We start from the raw sequence: 16,122 nt of genomic DNA on the forward strand, positions 1-16,122 counted from the left end.
TTGCGTTTGACTGTCGCATCGCCGGCTGTGTGTGGTGGGCTTAAAGATAAATATTACACTTGATATTTGTCTAGTCGGTGAAAACCTTGAAGTAACATTTCTCAACAGCTAAATGGAACAACTCGCTAAAAACAAATAGCTGTCAAAGTCAGTGTTGGACATTCCCCTGTAGAGGTTTTAAAATATATTATGAATTAAGCTAGATAAACTGAAAATTAACTAGATGTACCGCAGAGCGGTACAAAATATGACCGCCGCCCAGTCCAGCACATTTTTTCCACAAAAAGAAATCACGCTGAAAGGCCTATATGATTCTAACTGTCTCACTAAATTGCATTATCCACACTCAATTCTCACTGGTATCTGCTAGACAACAAGTACCAAAACATGATTAGTTCATAGATTTCACATGTAAAATTCATTTTATACAACCCCACCTCCATCTTGCCTGTTTATAATTCTGAGAAATTCTTGATTGTTTGTGTTATGTTTATGTTATGTGTGTGTGTGTGTGTGTGTGAGTGTGTGTGTGTGTGTGTGTGCGTGCTTGTGTTTGTGCCTGCGTATGTGCCTGTGCATGCAAGCGTACATATGTCTACTGTGTGAGTATGTGTCATACGTATGATTACTGTGAATGTATGTGTGTGTGTGTGTGTATCTGTGCACATGTGTGCACATGAAATGGGTTAACATGACCCCTGGAGGCAAACATACAGAAAAAAATGGTCATCCTAGGCCCTACAGTTCTCAAGATATTCACAGAGAACCTACCCTCCTTTCGGGGGGTCCAGTCCAGCGGGGGGGCTACAGATCAAAACGAAAAATGACGGTTCCATGCTATCCATGTGGGGGTACATGCCCACCAAGTTTTGTGTACCCCGGTCTTTCAGTGTCCCGGGAATCCTTGTTGGTGTACGTCACTAAATGTACACATAAATTATTTTATTGTAAGGCCCCCCATGAACGAAAGTACACAAAACTTGCCATGCATTCGGAGGGTGTCATAATGATCCTACACTTTTAATTTCGTGCAGTTTTGACCTTGTCAGCCAGAGATATTGTGATGAAAACACCAAATTTTTTGCTTTTTCATTTTTAACTAGGTGGCGCTATACATAAAATAAGTGGTAATGGGATGGGTTGACATGCCCCCTTAAGACCAACATACATAAAAAAGGTGGACCTCCTAGGCCCTACGGTTATCGAGATATTCACAGAAAACTGTCTCCGGCCACCTACAGGCCAGTTGGTGTATAGTAACATAAATGAATTTATTGTGTGGCCCCCCATGAACGGAATTCCACGAAACTTGGCGTGCATACAGAGGGTGTCATAATGATCGATCCTACACTTCCAATTTTGTACAGTTTTGACTTTGTTAGGTCACAGATACCTTCAATTACAACACCTCATTTTTACTTTTTTGTGTTTAACTAGGTGGCGCTATACATGAAATGAGTAGTTATGGAATGGGTTGACATGGCCCCTTGAGATCAACATACAAAAAAAAAATGGTCCTCCTAAACCCTACGGTTTTCGAGATATTCACAGAAAACTGTGTCTGCCCTACCCTCCTTTCGGGGGGTCCAGTCCAGCGGGGGGGCTACAGATCAAAACGAAAAACGATGGTTCCATGCTATCCATGTGGGGTTACATGCCCACCAAGTTTCGTGTACCCCGGTCTTTCAGTGTCCCGGGAATCATTGACAGAAATTTGGGCATGCGAAAAAGAAAAAAAAAAAAAAGAAAAAAAAAATCTGACTAAACCTATATGACCGCCGCTTCGCTGCGCGGCGGTCATAATTATTACACACATCTGGTTCAGCTTCATGACTGGTTTGTTTTCACCGGAGTTTGACGTCACGGCAACCAGATGTTCCACCAGCCAGAAGAATAGAATGTGGAATGTAAGATTATATCTCCTGATTGTTGTATTTTTGTGCTGGCACATCGGGGTCCGGTTTGCCCGTCGGGACTTAATTTCCAGATAATGGCTGGCGTTCTATACATTATCCCATAGGCTACATATCTCCTGATTGTTGTATTTTTTTGTATTTTTGTGTATTTTGTGTTCTCCATTCAGAAGTTGTACACACATGAGACTTGTAGTTGAGTAGGGCATGAAAGGACTTGGTGAAGGTGAGATCAGGTGTGGTTTTGTATTGTTCAGACTGAGCCACACCTTGATGAGTGTGTAAACAACCCTCAACACGCACATCCAGGAGTATGTGTGTGTATGCGTGTGTGTGTATGTGTGTGTGTACCCACATCTGCTCTAACCTCCATACGACCCCTTTAGAAAAACAGTAACCAGACTTCTGCTCAGTATTCTGAGTGGTGCTGATGTCTCTGTGAAGAGGAGAATACACACACACACACAGACACACACACACCTCAGACCAGACCTGTCAGAGAAGCCAGCAGGGTGCCGCTCTCACTCTCGCTCTCATGTCTGGGGTTCACGCCGTTTTCAAAGCGCAGCGATGCTCCAACACGGGCGGCTCTGTCTAAATAGTATTTTCTCTAAGAGAGTTAGCAATGCTACACTGGCAGGGTCTCCCAACCTGGGATTCCCTCCTAATGACTTGATTAAATTAATGACTGATAGATCGATAGATTTATCCCAAGGGAAACTAGATGTACCGCAGAGCGGTACAAAATATGACCGCCGCCCAGTCCAGCACATTTTTTCCACAAAAATAAATCACGCTGAAAGGCCTATATGATTCTAACTGTCTCACTAAATATCATTATCCACACTCAATTCTCACTGATATCTGCTAGACAACAAGTACCAAAACATGATTAGTTCATAGATTTCACATGTAAAATGAATTTTATACAACCCCACCTCCATCTTGCCTGTTCATAATTCTGAGAAATTCTTGAATTGTGTGCATGTACATGTTTATGTTATGCGTGTGTGTGTGTGTGTGTGTGTGTGTGTGTGCGTGCTTGTGTGTGTGCCTGCGTATGTGCCTGTGCATGCAAGCGTACATATGTCTACTGTGTGAGTATGTGTCATACGTATGATTACTGTGAATGTATGTGTGTGTGTGTGTGTGTGTGTATCTGTTTGTGCACATGTGTGCACATGAAATGGGTTAACATGACCCCTGGAGGCAAACATACGGAAAAAAATGGTCATCCTAGGCCCTACAGTTCTCAAGATATTCACAGAGAACTGTGTCTGCCCTACCCTTCTTTCGGGGGGTCCAGTCCAGCGGTGGGGCTACAGATCAAAACGAAAAAGTACGGTTCCATGCTATCCATGTGGGGGTACATGCCCACCAAGTTTTGTGTACCCCGGTCTTTCAGTGTCCCGGGAATCCTTGTTGGTGTACGTCACTAAATGTACACATAAATTATTTTATTGTAAGGCCCCCCATGAACGAAAGTACACAAAACTTGGCATGCATTCGGAGGGTGTCATAATGATCCTACACTTTTAATTTCGTGCAGTTTTGACCTTGTCAGCCAGAGATATTGTGATGAAAACACCTAATTTTTTGCTTTTTCAGTTTTAACTAGGTGGCGCTATACATAAAATAAGTGGTAATGGGATGGGTTGACATGCCCCCTTAAGACCAACATACATAAAAAAGGTGGACCTCCTAGGCCCTACGGTTATCGAGATATTCACAGAAAACTGTCTCCGGCCACCTACAGGCCAGTTGGTGTATAGTAACATAAATTAATTTATTGTGTGGCCCCCCATGAACGGAATTCCACGAAACTTGGCGTGCATACAGAGGGTGTCCTACACTTCCAATTGATTCCAATGATCCTACACTTCCAATTTTGTACAGTTTTGACTTTGTTAGGTCACAGATACCTTCAATTACAACACCTCATTTTTACTTTTTTGTGTTTAACTAGGTGGCGCTATACATGAAATGAGTGGTTATAGAATGGGTTGACATGGCCCCTTGAGATCAACATACAAAAAAAAATGGTCCTAAACCCCACGGTTTTCGAGATATTCACAGAAAACTGTGTCTGCCCTACCCTCCTTTGGGGGGTCCAGTCCAGCGGGGGGGCTACAGATCAAAACGAAAAAGATGGTTCCATGCTATCCATGTGGGGTTACATGCCCACCAAGTTTCGTGTACCCCGGTCTTTCAGTGTCCCGGGAATCATTGACAGAAATTTTGACATGCGAAAAAGAAAAAAAAAAAAAAAAAAAAAATCTGACTAAACCTATATGACCGCCGCTTCGCTGCGCGGCGGTCATAATTAAAGCATCCAGTAGCTTATATCCCACACACACTCACACACATACAGAACAAGAAAATCACTCAAACTGTTAGGATGGAAACACAACTGTGAGATTGAGATTGTCTATCCACCAGATTCCACATAGGGAATCAACACTGTGATGCAGTATGTGTAACGGATGCCCGCTAGCTTAGCTGTGCATGTGGAACGTTGGTAAAACCTCACTCCCCGATGCCTCAAAGCAAGGGCGTAGGTTTTGTCTCAGCTTTGGTGGGGACACCACCACTAACACCCCCCCCCCCCCCCAGACTCTTTCACCAGCCATTATAGATATATAAAATTATTAAAATGTGCTACTGTCTAACTTGATCTAACTATACTGTGTAGCCTACATAATCTGATTTTAATATGTACAGATATGTATGCTATATTTAACATTTAACATTTATTTTCTATTTGGTCTGTTATGAAATCATGCATTGACCCATTTAAGCACAGCTCAGTTTTAAGAAACAAATACATGCATGCTTAGCATTTTGTGAAAAGAAATCATTAAGGCTACATTGAACCGTGAGCTGCCTGTATATTCTCTGATTCTGATATTTACAGATATCTAGGCGATGTAAGCACAGCTCAGTTTTAAGAAATGCTTAAAGCCGAAAGACCATGTTGAATTTTGCTACAATTTATTTCAAAACCGGATTACTCTGGAATGCATTACACCTTTGTGTTCGGTAAGGTCTGCTGTTTATTCTGATATATGGTTTGTCATGTGTTGCGTGAAGAGTGTAGGCCTATGAGATTCCACCGAGACAAATGGATGTGGAGATGTGCGCAGAGAATAATTGTTAAATCACTTGAAGTTATTTTTCTCGCAAACTGTTTATCAGCAAATAGTGGCTAGCTAGCACCGTTTAATGTAAAAGCTGAGAAAAGGCTCTTTTATGTGACACATGTGTGATGAGTAGTCTACTTCTCAAGGAGTTCAACAAAGAAGAATGGGTGAATTTGGACGCACTTCATATGCCTTGTAGTGAAGTGAAGCTGAAGCGCGGAGACTGCGGCTCACTGGTAGTTATTACAGGTAACTTCAAATCATCGCGATTTACCCTTAGGCTACTGCACATTACAATATCTGTACGAGATGATCTGCAGCACTGAAGTGAGAAATGATTTAACTCTTTGTGTCGCGCATGTGAGCGCTTTCCCCCCCATTTCGACCTGAATATTGGTGGGGACATTTCAGTCGTAATTTGACATTGGTGTGGACACGTCCTTCGGTCCCCACGCAAATCTACGCCCCTGCCTCAAAGAGTGCTGCTGGCATGAAAGCTAGTAGGCTGGGCTTTTAGCTCGATTGTCAGCACACTCGACCAGAGGCGTATCAAGCTTTTTAAAAGTGTGGGGGTTGTGGGATAGGAAAATGAAACAATCTGGCCAAATTATAAATAACTCCCTACAGGGACGTTGTAAGTATTTTCTGAGAGGGGTGCGGACTATATTGGTGTCCGGGAGTTTCTCCCCCGAAAAATTGTTGAAATTCTGATTGCTAAACATACAATTTTAATGCAGTTTGGGAGGGACAGAAGAAGCAGCGCCCCTATGTGTGGCTCATGTGACATGTAGGCCTACATGATCTACCTGCTATCACTTCACTATTTGACACTACCCTATATAGAGACATATCTGATATATCATGTTATAAATCAAGAAATCATTTCAGAAATTATGTTTTGTGCATATGGGTTAGCAGGCAGCCTAATTTCGAGGTATCACTAATATTAAATAAATGTAAAGGACACAGAATAGTGACAGAACTGTAAGCTCAAATTCAAAAATGTTTGAAGTCTACCCAAACATATGCAAAGGGAATATAAATAAATTGTGTTGCATATAGCCAGCTTAATTAATGTCAGTTTAAAGATTATGATTAGCAGTTTCTATGCTGTTTTCAACAATAGTTACAGGAAGCCACGTTGTTGTTTAAACTAGTGTTGTAGCCCACTTTACCTTTCACTTGCTGCAGGGACGCACACATTGCATGAGCGCTCATAAGCGTTCTTTGAGTTCTACATGCTGGAAATCCTAGTTCTCAGATGTAGAACTCAAATGTGTCTTGACGCCGCTGTTAAAATCAAAATAAGATGTTCTAAATGGAACGCGATCGTATTTAAGACATTGAGATCTCCAGTAGATGTAGAACGACACACATTGACAGTGAAATGCCGCCGACGTTTGTAAGATCAACTAGATGTACCGCAGAGCGGTACAAAATATGACCGCCGCCCAGTGGGAGCACATTTTTTCCACAAAAAGAAATCACGCTGAAAGGCCTATATGATTCTAACTGTCTCACTAAATTGCATTATCCACACTCAATTCTCACTGGTATCTGCTAGACAACAAGTACCAAAACATGATTAGTTCATAGATTTCACATGTAAAATTCATTTTATACAACCCCACCTCCATCTTGCCTGTTCATAATTATGAGAAATTCTTGATTGTTTGTGTTATGTTTATGTTATGTGTGTGTGTGTGTGTGTGTGTGTGTGTGTGTGTGTGTGTGTGTGTGCGTGTCTGTGTATGTGCCTGTGCATGGAAGCGTACATATGTCTACTGTGTGAGTATGTGTCATACGCAGTGCCGGCCCAAGCCTTTTGGGGGCCCTAAGCAGAATTTGATTTGGGGGCCCCCTCCCACAACGCAGTCACCTGTGCTTGGCGATAATTGACAACTTCACACTATAATGTCATATTATAAATTAATACAGTGAGGTTATGTATTAATACAGCGACTGATTATGAACTACTGTCCCCCTGGACACAGATGCATAAGGACCCTCTCCCCCTACCCTGTTTGTGCAAATGTGGGTACAAACGGGTGGGTGTGTGTGTGTGTGTGGGGGGGGGGGGGGGTTAGATGTGATTTCCTGTATTCTGGTGCATTTTTGGGATGGTCAGCTGGAGAAGGGCAGTACCTAAATTTGTTCAGATTCATAGCCTTTTGCTTTTTGACTTATTGGTAGTGAATTCACACAACTACTTGGGGTTCAGGGTCCCTTGACCTCTTGGGCTCGGTAGGCTCATTCAGTAATCCATCCTTGCTCACATGCCAAAAATGTTTTGGGGCTCCAATCTAGACTTCTGGCCCCATGTGCTTGGTAAACCAATGTATTAATATAGTTGTTATTTACACCAACCCTGTCACCTTTTAATCTTAGAGGGTACTAAAATCACAGATTTATTTGAAACATTCATATTCAAAGTGAAGCACTAAGGGTGGTTTACTGAAGTTGAATTGACAAATAACAAAATACAACAGCATTTGTATTTGTTGTAAACAAGTACATCAGTTTAATGACTTGTTTTTCAACAGATTTGCTGAACAAATCCGCAAATGTGCATTAAATTAGCAATTTTCAACTACAAAATAAAAACAAAATAGACAAACATTAATAATCAAAAATAAAATGTCCCAAAAAATAGATAATTATTCCTACTTCGTTCCTGGTTTTTAGGCATCTGCAACTCTGCAGTGGACGAACCTGCAATGATTAAATAAATACATAAATAAATAAAAAAAAAACGATGTTAAATGTGTCGTGTCATATTAACAGGCTATGTAACCATTTGCCATCAAGAAAACCTCACCTTCTGGTAGGTAGAGTTAGGTAGAGGTAGAGATGTGCTCCAAAGGACTTCAACAGTGTCTCTGAAAAAAAAAAATATTGCATAAGTGCATAGTTGATCGAGCAGAATGAGTTTATTTTGCTATCATTACTTACACTCAAATAACAAGCAATTCCACATGTAACAATTCATATTCTATTGGCAAATGAGGCATAATCAAAAGAGTATACTTAATTGCAGTATGGTGAACGCTTAACATGGTGATCTACTGCAGCCTAAATATTAGGGTAGCACCGCTACATCACTTGCCACTATCTTAATCAAATGTAAGTTTATTTTCATCACAGAAGTCTCCCCACCCAACATGGTATATTTTCTCAAACACTACCATCTCTCTCCAAAGATCTTAGAGCAGAGCGCACTGCTGTTCCATCTTTGCCTATGAAGCTGGAACGTTACCGATGCCCAGAGTCGCGTTAGTCAGTGGGTTGGGTTGGGACTGGGAGCCTGGGCTTAGTCTGTTGTTGCTATCAGACTTACCACTATGTCACATATTATAGAGCAGTAATAAACTATCAACACTTTCAGGTACGAAATCAGAAACAATCCCTCTGTGGTAAATTTGCCTTCAGCTACGTTTTCATGTAGCTACTGTAGTGCTAATGTCCACTTCAGTCAGCTAGCTAACTTTAATTTACGACATAATAAGCCCACCTAGAGCAAGGGTACATGCTTGATTGAACATCCAAAACAATCCCAATATCCTTGACATCTGAAATACATCTAGATAAATATATATTAATGGGAGACATTTCTCTGTTGATGGCGGAGATTTAGCTCTGGTGATGGCTTATATTAGATCATGACAGCTAGCTAGCTACCTCAAGCACAAAACATACTGTAAATAATCATGCAAAACATACCTGTATCTTGCTCGTTTTTCTCCTCCTCTGTCATTTTCTTCGTTCTGTTTTCGGCACCAGAGAGATACGTCCTTTTTTGTGACTTGTCTTAACATGTTGAACTTGATGCAGTGTCTGCACGAATTGTATATGCACCCGAGGTGTCTAACGTTAGCACTTTATGCGCGTGACTCAAAGGCTGGCAGACACAGTAGCAGTAGGCAGGCATATTGATCATGAAATCATAATTTTCTTGATTTGAATGATAATTGTTTCATTTATTCATTCATTGATGTCACTTGTTTACGTTATTTATTATGTAAAAAAAAAAAAAAAGAAACTCGATTGGGGGCCCCCTGGTGGCCAGGAGGCCCCAAGCAGCCGCTTAGTTCGCTTATGCCTCGGGCCGGCCCTGGTCATACGTATGATTACTGTGAATGTGTGTGTGTGTGTGTATCTGTTTGTGCACATGTGTGCACATGAACTGGGTTAACATGACCCCTGGAGGCAAATATACGGAAAAAATGGTCATCCTAGGCCCTACAGTTCTCAAGATATTCACAGAGAACTGTGTCTGGCCTACCCTCCTTTCGGGGGGTCCAGTCCAGCGGGGGGGCTACAGATCAAAACGAAAAATGACAGTTCCATGCTATCCATGTGGGGGTACATGCCCACCAAGTTTTGTGTACATTGGTCTTTCAGTGTCCCGGGAATCCTTGTTGGTGTACGTCACTAAATGTACACATAAATTGTTTTATTGTAAGGCCCCCCATGAACGAAAGTACACAAAACTTGGCATGCATTCGGAGGGTGTCATAATGATCCTACACTTTCAATTTCGTGCAGTTTTGACCATGTCAGCCAGAGATATTGTGATGAAAACACCTAATTTTTTGCTTTTTAATTTTTAACTAGGTGGCGCTATACATGAAATAAGTGGTAATGGGATGGGTTGACATGGCCCCTTGAGATCAACATACAAAAAAAAGGTGGACCTCCTAGGCCCTACGGTTCTCGAGATATTCACAGAAAACTGTCTCCGGCCACCTACAGGCCAGTTGGTGTATAGTAACATAAATTAATTTATTGTGTGGCCCCCCATGAACGGAATTCCACGAAACTTGGCGTGCATTCAGAGGGTGTCATAATGATCCTACACTTCCAATTTCGTGCAGTTTTGACTATGTTAGGTCACAGATACCTGCGATTACAACACCTCATTTTTACTTTTTTTGTGTTTAACTAGGTGGCGCTATACATGAAATGAGTGGTTATGGAATGGGTTGACATGGCCCCTTGAGATCAACATACAAAAAAAAAATGGTCCTCCTAAACCTTACGGTTCTCGAGATATTCACAGAAAACTGTGTCTGCCCTACCCTCCTTTCGGGGGGTGCAGTCCAGCGGGGGGGCTACAGATCAAAACGAAAAACGATGGTTCCATGCTATCCATATGGGGTTACATGCCCACCAAGTTTCGTCTACCCCGGTCTTTCAGTGTCCCGGGAATCATTGACAGAAATTTGGACATGCGAAAAAGAAAAAAAAATGCTCGCACCATGATTAGATACATTCAGCATATATTATAACATGGGTGATTAGATAGATAGATAGATAGATAGATAGATAGATAGATACTTTATTGATCCCCAAGGGGAAATTCAAGATACATTCAGCATGCATTATAACATGGGTGATTAGATACATTCAGCATACATTAAAACATGGGTGATTAGATAGATAGATATATAAATAGATAGATAAATAAATAAATAAATAGATAGATAGATAGTGGAGAAGAGAAAACAAGTACTTGTAACTTGTCTTAGAATTTAGAACATGATGTCAATAACCATCTCAGAATTTTCAGCCCATCTGTGGGTAGCCTTTAGGTTTAAATCATTCTCGGTCCAGTAGTACTCTCCGTTATCTTTTCCGTTGTAGTCGACGTAGCAGTACAGCTCGGAGTAGGCATTTGTATCAGATACCTTACTGTGGATGAGAGTGACACTCTCTCTTATTTCAGACCATGACATGCTGAACCTAGCAGCAAGTTTACTACTTGCCTCATTCTCTTCTTTAGCTGTTATGGATATTTCGTCACCAATTTGAAAACTCGAACCGGTATTTTTAGTGACTCTATAGGTCCATTGGCCCTCCAACACATTTTTCTTAAATACAATCCGAGCGCCACAGCCCACAGCAGTTCCAGATATTTTCTCCAATCGGATCAAATTGGTTGTTGTGGCTTCTATTTTCCCCGAGATCAGATAAGGGATTCCATGGTCCAGACTGGTCGGATGGTGAACAGTGATTGCCGCGTTGCCCATTCTAAAAAGGGAACAAGAACACACAGATTATTTTGTGGATCCAAATTTACATGAACAACTGCCATCTGTAGCAGCAAGGTTTTCACCCTCAGAATCGTAACAAGGTGGCCGTTGATGCCCCGATGATGTCCCCCTCTACCTTTCTATTGCCAATGCTTCAATTGATGATCTGTACCGCTGGGGTCAGTTGAACTGCGTCCACGCCGGATGTATGCGTGTATGTGTTTGCACTGCTGGAGTAAGATTGGGGACGTATGTTTTGACACAGCTATATACAAATATATTCTGTGTGTGTGTGTGTGTGTGTCAGCAACTTGCATATTTACATATACTGTATACAGCCTATATATATATATATATATATATATATATATATATATATATATATATATATATGCAAGTTGCTGACACACACACGCCTACTTCCTAAAGCACACTTCTGAGGAACGTGTTTTTCTCTTTAAGAATATCTCACTTTGACACAAACACCACAAAAAATTATTCCAAAGAATGCCACCCGTTGTTCATTGTCCATTTCTACTGGGGGTAAGCAATGGTGAAAATAAACTTAAATTGGCACATCAAACTTTAAGATAGATATCCACTACAGTGAAAATAGCCACTGCACATGTGCCAGGCGTTAGAGAGACACCGCCTGGCACACTGGCCTGACGGCTTTTTGCGGTCATTATGTTAGCATTATCAGACCATTAGCCTCAGCTTGTTAATGCCAACTGTGCTAGCATAATGTTAGCATCCACCTGCTGACTTCAGCTTGTTAATTTCAACCCAGTTAGCGTCAGACTGTTAGCATCCACCCGTTACCCACACAGCAGTAGACTCCTAGGCGGATCCGCCTTCAAGTCGCCAAACCCGCGTGACTGTCGCATTCGTTTTGGTGCCGCACAGAGGATCAGCTCCGCCTCCAGGCGGCTCCGTAAATTCTACTGTCAAACAGCGGGTCCTGAGTGGACCCATGTCGGATCCGCGGGCGCGGACGCGCCTGTACTGTAACGGTTGAATATGACTGTACATCAAGAGCCGAGAAGAGTCATACTAGTGGATATTTTCTTTGCTGGGACACGGTTGCGCTGAACCCTCTCGAGTAAGTGATATTTATTAATATATTGCGACATTCACAATAGCTAAACATTGGCCTTTGTGGTTTTATACTTATCATGTTTATTGATTGTAATGACGTTGTTTGATATTAGTGCAGACGTTTGTAATTTTGAGCAACAGGCTAAGTTAACGTTATTGTTAGCTGTGATGCTCATATGAGTCTGTAGCCTATTTGATTTAAAATGGGTTAGCAATTTCGGCAGAATATGTTATGGTAGTGTGATTTAAAAAACACACATTGTTATTTAACGTTAGTCTGGTCTTGTCTGTTTTAATGTGTTGCTGTTGTCCATAGTCCATAGTGCTACTATGCTAGCGGCATACAGCTGCTATCGATAGCTAGCATGCTGCTAAGCGCAATTGCATAAGTTATTGCTAATGTCTATTATACATATATATGTTTGAGATCACGTTTGCGATGCAATCCTTGATTAAGCTGATACATTGGCACTGGTATTTCAGTCAATGAAGTCAGTGAAGCACTCGTCTGCTATGAAAGCTACCTACAACTTTAGCATGTTGACTCACTGATAATGGTTTAGCCCTAACGTTAGCTTCTAGCTAGCTGTGCATTAACGTTTGCATTTTGCCAAGTTTGGTCTCATACGTAACTTTAGTGTCCTTCTGCCATCTTTGTAATGAAAGCCTCGGCATTTTAATCACTGTTTAAGTCAGTTCAGACAACTAATGAGTATTGGCGTCTGTTTGTGATTTATTATGCTAACGTAACTTAACTGTATGGAACTTGGTCCCCATCTTCTATTTTGTTTGTTCTGCAGCGTCAACTTTTATCTAACGTTATGATTGCCTCTGTTGGGTTCGCTTGATGAAGATACTTTCTGGGTTGTTAAAATGTAATGTGAACACATTCCCGTAGCATTCCAAAATAGACCAGAGATGCTTGTACTATATGTATATTTGGAAATTTTGGGATTGCAATAACCATAATGATATCGTTATTTAACAGCCATCGTTTCGAGGACTCTGATGAGAGTGAAGAAGAGCCAGTAAATGGTGACTTTGCATCTCTGAGGTACCTTCCAACTCGCCTGGTATATCAGTTGAAGCCTCAAGCCCAAGCCAATTGCACTGGCAAAGTAAGTAATAATCTCTTAACATTGAAATAACTAAATCATTATATTAATATTAGAGATATGGTTAACATTCTTAGTGCTAAAGACATTCCCCTCTCCTTGTATCTATTCCTCCAGCTCCACCATCTTGCCGAGTGCCAGGCAGCCGAGTCACTACCCCTCAACCTGGAGAAAACTGTTAAGGTAAAGACTGATCTCTGAAATAAAATTGAATACAGTGGCCCCATCTATATTAACACAGCAGTAGTCACTCTATTTCAAATCAACAGATTGCATCTGCATTACCATCTCAGATTTTCTGCATACTTCATACATTACTTTCAAAATCTCAGCCAAATATTTTGTCAGTTAAAACATCTGCATTCATGCAATATTGCCTGAAAAGTTAATTCATTATTATCAGATTGTATTGAAACACATTGATTTCAATGTTAATCCATTCATGGAGTTGATATAGATAGTGCATACCAAAATGTTGAAACATACAAATTCATGTCCAGTATGACCAGAGATTTGTTTTTGTTTGCCATTGTTTGGCCCTGTAGCTCTCAGCCTACCATGGTTAACAGATCACAACCATTTATCTCCCTTAGCACCTCACCATGGGGCAGGACCGCAACACTCTTCACCACCTCAACTCCCTGCACCTGCACCCGCATTTAACATACGGAGAGTTACTCAAGGTAGGGACTGATCTCTGAAATATTAGTGAATAGAAAGGCCCCATGTGTATTATCAATGATGACTACCATTTAATAAATTTTTTCCCCCTCTCGCACACCGCCCACCTCACTATGGGCCAGGAATGGCAGTCCCTCCTCAACTCCCTCCACCCCCACACCAGCCCTCAACGTGCAGCGAACAGAGGAGCTTTGTAAGTCATGTTTCTTTTTAAATTTAATCTCCTTAATACCTATCTCATATATTGTATTGTGTAAGCATACTTGGCTTTGGATGCTACATACCATAAACATAAACATATCTGTCTGTTTGATTACAGGTGCTGTGAGGAAAAACATGGTGACACGGTCAGCCACGGACGCTGAGGTCACCAAGCACGCAATTAGGTGTTTCAACTGGCGGTGGATCGATCGGGCAACGAGGAGACATGTTCCGCCTCCATCCACACAAATGGATTAGTAGGAGAAATAAGCATTAAACAATCTTTTTATTGAACTTCTTGTCATTCACCAGTTATTCATTTTCTGATATTTTAGATGTGCATAGCGCAGCATTTCATTGAAGTTGTAGCCTATTAGATAAAATATTTCATGTCTGCACTGAATAGGCTGATAAAGCACTAAATTAGGTTTTGACCTCAAAATTAATGTAGAGTAGCCTAGGCAACGTAGGCTACTTAACAAAAACAGAATAGCTTATAACCTGTAACTTTCCATAAATGTCCATTTTATATTTCCATTGAGTAGTGATCACGTTTGTACAGTAAATTGATGTCTTGACTTAAACCTTTTCTGTTAGGTTTATTGACAGTATTGTTAAGTTAAAAATACGAGGCGATGCTAATCGTAGGCCTATCTTGCTGTAGTAGCCTAGGCTAGGCCTAGTGATAGTTTTACTTTTATCCTATAGTTTATCCTATTTAATCCTACAGCAAAAACAGAAGGAATTTTGAAAATGAGATAAACGGGTCCGAAACGGACCCGGGCCAGATGAGCCTTTATGAGTCCGTTGCGGGTCCGCGGCGGGTGTATGTATCAATTTACGGGTCCCAAACGGACCCGCCGCGGAGGTAAGGTTTTAATCGCGGATGCGGGGCGGATGCAGCGCGGAGCCACGGCGGGTCCGCGATCCGCCTTCGTAGCGGATCCGTTCCTGAGAGCATCTGGACTCCGATACGGGTCCGTTTCGCGGGTCCGTTCCGGATGCCGTCATACATCCGCGGCGGATCCGCCGCGGAGTCCTTTTGCTGTGTGGGTAGGGTCTGCCTGTTCAGTGTCAGCCCATGCTATAGGCTAGTGTGAGCGCAGCAGGAAATCGTGAAGCTTCCGCGCGCTGTTGGAAATAACCATTGATTATAGAACCCCTGTTAACCTAATGATTCTGACCCCGCTAGATATGGAGAAGTTTCAGTTAAAGTAATATTACTATCCATAGTAGGCTGGTGTAGGCCTACCCACGATACTGTTACAAGAATGCCTTCTAGCTATTTAATTAGACTCAACTTCCCCAAGAATAGTGTGCTAGGTCCTCCTCGGCCGACTAATTCGGGAGGCACCTTTTACTGAGTAATGATCCTAGTGTGAAAGTCGGTCAGAGGCTATAGTGCTGGCCTGGACCACTATACTCATCTGGACAGAACATCTTACCGAAGCTACAGAGGGTTCAGGGTGCGCTAAGGATAGCTGTCTAATTCCAGACTACTAATAAAATCAGCGACCCACTACAGTACAATACGATGGCCAGCTCTCATAGATATATACACTAGATGTCGCCTTCTGCTTCTCAGCATGCGTCAACACCGCCGCCATCTTTGTACAGGGATCTGAAGCGCTAAACTAGTTCTCCTGTATTGTCAGTGTTACCTATTTAGCGACGTTTGGCCACCCCCAGCGATAGAAAACCTTTTTAGCGATTAGCGACAAATTTGGGAACTTCTCACAATGATGGCAGATCGGCTTCTTTGTTGTTGAAACGTAAAACAATCACCTTTCTTATGGCTTTGTCATTTATGAATTCAGCTACATCTCGTTTGCCCATGGCACTGACCCATGATTATAAAAGTAACGACTGGCGTAGCCTATGTAGTAGCAGAGGTAAATGTTCTACAGATCTACAGCAACTTCTGGTGAGATTACAACTTACA

The 16,122-nt window shown here is 41.7% G+C and overlaps 1 long non-coding RNA gene across 2 annotated transcripts; it reads left to right on the plus strand.

Moving 5' to 3' along the window:
* Window positions 1-11,925: 11,925 nt before the first annotated feature.
* On the plus strand, window positions 11,926-14,388 carry LOC143141944 (uncharacterized). 2 transcript variants are annotated; one of them, XR_012990836.1, is made up of 7 exons: window positions 11,926-12,187; window positions 12,984-13,058; window positions 13,172-13,301; window positions 13,416-13,481; window positions 13,892-13,981; window positions 14,102-14,172; window positions 14,299-14,388. It is a non-coding gene; the product is annotated as an uncharacterized LOC143141944 (long non-coding RNA). The 2 variants fall into 2 exon arrangements; XR_012990835.1 differs by lacking the exon at window positions 11,926-12,187 and having other exon boundaries at window positions 12,762-13,058.
* The last annotated feature ends 1,734 nt before the right edge of the window (window positions 14,389-16,122 follow it).

The sequence above is a fragment of the Alosa pseudoharengus genome, unplaced genomic scaffold (genome assembly GCF_046254945.1).
Source record: "Alosa pseudoharengus isolate Yale_2024_CS ecotype anadromous, Long Island Sound unplaced genomic scaffold, YU_APseudo_1.1 YU_APseudo_1.1_scf_24, whole genome shotgun sequence".
In the NCBI taxonomy this organism is placed as follows: Eukaryota; Metazoa; Chordata; class Actinopteri; order Clupeiformes; family Clupeidae; genus Alosa; species Alosa pseudoharengus.